This window comes from Prunus avium, chromosome 6 (assembly GCF_965620075.1).
Source record: "Prunus avium chromosome 6, drPruAviu1.hap1.1, whole genome shotgun sequence".
Taxonomy (NCBI): domain Eukaryota; kingdom Viridiplantae; phylum Streptophyta; class Magnoliopsida; order Rosales; family Rosaceae; genus Prunus; species Prunus avium.
The window spans coordinates 24,103,506-24,107,932 of NC_142289.1; the positions used below are offsets into that span (position 1 = coordinate 24,103,506).

At 39.1% G+C, this 4,427-nt stretch overlaps 1 pseudogene; it reads left to right on the forward strand.

Moving 5' to 3' along the window:
- Positions 1 to 214: 214 nt before the first annotated feature.
- LOC110774162 (G-type lectin S-receptor-like serine/threonine-protein kinase LECRK3) lies at positions 215 to 2,160 on the forward strand (annotated as a pseudogene).
- The last annotated feature ends 2,267 nt before the right edge of the window (positions 2,161 to 4,427 follow it).

The following is a 4,427-nucleotide window of genomic DNA, read 5'->3' on the forward strand; positions in this document are numbered from 1 at the left end:
TTATCTAGTCCGAGACACACTTTAAGCTCACCAAATAATGACTAGGACTCTGGAGGGAATCTTAGAGACAATGGGGGCATGGGATGATGATTATATATATTATAGAAGTACAGAACTGTGATGGCGTGATGGCTATAACATTGTTGGCGGGTGCGTGAACAAAAAATTTAATGGAAAATTAGGTGCATCTTTTGGACACGTAAGTTATGTCAATTGTAGCTCTCCTTTGAAACATTTTATGGTAAAGTAAATTACATATTGGTGGTGATCTACTCCACACAGAGAGAAGAAACACGTACGAATTCATTTACACCATCCACCTTAAATTAAACAGAAATTCAGAATTAGAACTTCATACTGCATTGGAACCAATTTTCTGGAGTGCTGCAGAAAGGAAAAAAAAACTAAGGAAGAGGAAGACAACACTGAGATCATTTTTCCATGGCTTGCATGGCATGCCTTCTTCTAGCCTTGGCATTTGTTGCAGCTGAAGCACAACAGATGCCGTCGAATATAAGCCGAGGCTCTTCTTTAAAACCAACCACCAACTCCACATGGCTGTCACGTTCTGGTTTATATGCCTTTGGATTTTACAGGCAAGGCAACGGCTATGCTGTTGGGATATTTCTGGCTGGAATTCCCGAAAAGACAGTCGTTTGGACTGCGAATCGAGATGATCCACCAGTCTCCAAAAATGCCACCTTGCTCTTCACAGGTGACGGCCTTGCCTTGCCAACAACAGAAGGCCAAAATTACTTGGTAAAATCTTCTGGCTCTGCTTCTTATGCTTCCATGCTCGATTCGGGTAATTTCGTGCTGTACAACTCTGGTAGGGAAATAGTATGGCAGAGCTTTGATCATCCAACCGACACCCTTTTGCCCGGTCAACGCCTTTTATCAGATGACGCACTTTTCTCTGCGAAATCAGAAGCTGATCACTCAACGGGGACTTTCCTTCTCATAATGCAAAATGATGGAAACCTTGTTGAGTACCCTGTAGATGGAAACCTTGTTGATACCAGTGCTTCTGCTTTTTATACATCTTCAACTTATGGTGCGGGAGAGAACGTGACACTTAATTTGGGTGCTGATGGCCATCTCTACTTGCTCAACTGGTTCGAATATTCGGAATATAACAGATGGAGGTCTTCCTACTGATGAAGGAAAACTTTATCTTATGAGAATTGATGCAGATGGGATATTTCGTTTGTATTCACATGATTTGAAAAAGAATGCAATTTTGTCAATTGAGTGGGAGTCTTCCAAGGATAAGTGTGTTCCTAAAGGCCTATGCGGATTGAATAGCTATTGTGTCTTAAGTGATCTAAAGGCTGAATGTAGATGTCTTCCGGGATTCGAATCTGTCAACAGAAATCCGACATCCGGGTGCTGAGAGAAATTTTGTTGCGGATGCGTGCAAAAACAGGAATGAGAATTTCACTTACACCATGGAAGAGCTGGAAAGCACAACATGGGAATATGTTTCGTATATGAGTTTGAGATTATCCGACAAAGGCGCTTGCATACAAGGCTGTCTGGAGGATTGTGACTGTGAAGCTGCGTTTTTTGACGGTACAAACTGCAGAAGGCGGAGGCTTCCTTTGAGATATGGTAGAAGAGACAATGGAACTTCAGACATAGCTCTCATCAAGGTAGGTGTACCAAAACCAGATACAGATCGTAGAATTGTTCAACCAGGAAGCAAGAAAAAAGGTAGAACTGACATCCTCAGTATTTGTCTTTCATTTACTGCTTTGATCCATTTTGTTGTTGATTTCCGTGATTGTGTTGTGGAAACACAATGTCTGGGCTTATATAAGAATGAGTGCTGTGAATGGTGACCTTGAATTGAATGAGAGTGTGGCTCCGCGACGATATGCTTATGATGACTAATAATTTCAAGGAAGAGCTTGGTAGAGGAGCCTCGTCAACAGTTTATAAAGGGCTGATTTTGGGTAACCAAAGCGCGTCAGATCGAGGCAGCAAGAGATCGCCTGAGGCGGTCGGCTGTTCCGCAAGCTGCACGTTTAGGGCGGTGAGGCGTGGGAAGGCGTGATGAAGCGCTGCAAGGCCTGGCCAGACGGACGAGGCGGCGCGAGGAAGAAGAAGAAGAGTCCACGTGAAATTTTTTATTAGGGTAGTAAAACGCCGCCGTTTCACTTTCAGCCTTTTTAAAACTGAGGTTACTTTAATTTTTTTTAAAAAAGAAAAAAGAAAAAAACTGAGGTTTCTTAAATGAAACGCACGTTCAGTGTTGTTTCTTTCCTTTTTACTAATGAAATTAATATATATTATAAATTAATATATTAAGTTAATAATACATGCTGTGTATTGTATATATCAATTGCAGATTCGATTCTACTTACCCTTTTTTTTTCTTTCAAAATTAATATTTTAACACATGGACCCTAATTTCTACTCTTATCCAATAATCCCCATCAATTTCAAGAATTCTCTCCTTTTGGTATGAATAAATATTTTATGTTTTGGGATTGATTATTATGCCTAAATGACAATTAGTACTTATATTTGATTATATATTTAAAATATTGTTAAAAATTAGTAGTACAATTTATTGTGTTGTATTATTTATAAATTTTTCATATTAAAATAAATTAATATTCGAAAGGCTTACGCCTCACGTAGCGTGACTAAAACGCCTCGCATCTACGTTTGGCCTTTCAAAACATTGCAAAAGACTAGAGAAAGTTGCAGCCGAAGGAGAAACAGAATTTCAGACTGAGATCAGAGTTATTGGGAAAACCCGTCACAAGAATCTAGTCCGTTTACTTGGGTATTGCCTTGACGGAGCTAAAAAGCTTTTGGTGTATGAGTACATGAGCAACGGCTCACTTGCAGATGTGCTCTTCACCCGTGAAAGGCAAAGTGTAACGAGAATAAATTTCAGGCACATGTACATAAGTATATATCTATATACATGTCTACAATGAAAATTGAAGAATTATCTCTTCACATTTGTGTTACTATGTGCAGCACATAAGTGGATATGGATTGGCACGGCTATTGGCGCTGCTCTGTTGGTAATGGTGCTTTGCATCTCGAGCTATCTACTAAGGAGGAAACTATTTTCAGGTAGACTCTTTAAACATCTATGAAGGCTTTGGAAATTTTAAATTTTAATTTTCTTACAACATTAATCTAAACAGGGGAGACCAACCCGATGGTTGAGCATGAATTGCTTGAATGGATGGAATCTGATATATCCACTAGCGATGTCAACGGGCTTCAAAATGATGGAAAGATGGGAAAGAATTTGACAGTATTTAGCTACGCATCTATCGCGGCTGCCACAACTAACTTCTCGGAAGAAAACAAGCTCGGACAGGGGGGCTTTGGACCTGTTTATAAGGTATAACATATATACTTTTGTTTCTATTTTCCTGGCTAAACTTTTGTACAACACATTTAAAAAAGTACTGCAACTCACATTTGAAAACAATTCCTCTTGTCTTTAGGCTTAGTGTTGCAGCTCCCACTTCATCATCTTTTGGCTGCTGCAAAAGTCCACTTAAAAATAGGTATTGAATATGCTTCACCAAACTTTCCCACAATCAACAACACTTCATCATGCATATGTCATGCATGACAATGCATTGCAGCCAGCTTGTGGGCTCATTTTGGGCTTGTGGCTCCATTCTGAAAAATATGGAAAAATATGGATCTTGAAGCTCTTTGTCTTATATTTCCAAGCATATGCAGCCCAACTCAAGGAAAAATTGGGAAGGCCTTCAAATGTGATTTTTGGCCCAGTAACGCAGATGCTGCCGAATTTGACCTTAAGTTTCCAAAACATGTATAACTTTCTCTAGAAGACTCGGAATCATGAACCGTAAAATTCTACAGAAACTAGACTTCCGTATCTTTCCAATGATGTATGGCTCATTATCTGGTTCTTCTTGAGTAAGTACAGTCTAATCCGTGAAGTTGACTGATCTGCAGACACCATTTTGAGCTAACTTGTCTCCAAAATGCAATTAGTGAGTCTCAAGCTTATTACACTGAAACAAACATAAAACTTATTAAAAGCACAAGTTTAACTCAAAAACATAACCAAATCATAAGTTAGAAGGGTACAAAATGATATGTAAATATACACCGATCACCTTTCTTATTAATTTGAAGTTGTAACTTGTACCCTGTGCTCATTCAAGGTTAGTGTGCCAGCAATCCAGACTTAATTTTCTTGCTTGTAAATACATCAAGATGCAAGCGACACACTGAAACCATATCACTCTTAATTCCTCAAGTTTCTTTCCTGCAAAGAGATAGACCCTTCGCGGCGAATTTTGATCTTTACCAATTAGAATTTCGTTGGGACAGACCTTTCGCTGTGAATTTTATCTCTTCCAACAAAATTTGTCAGAACAGACCTTTTGCGGTGAATCTAATCTTTCCCGATAAGGTGA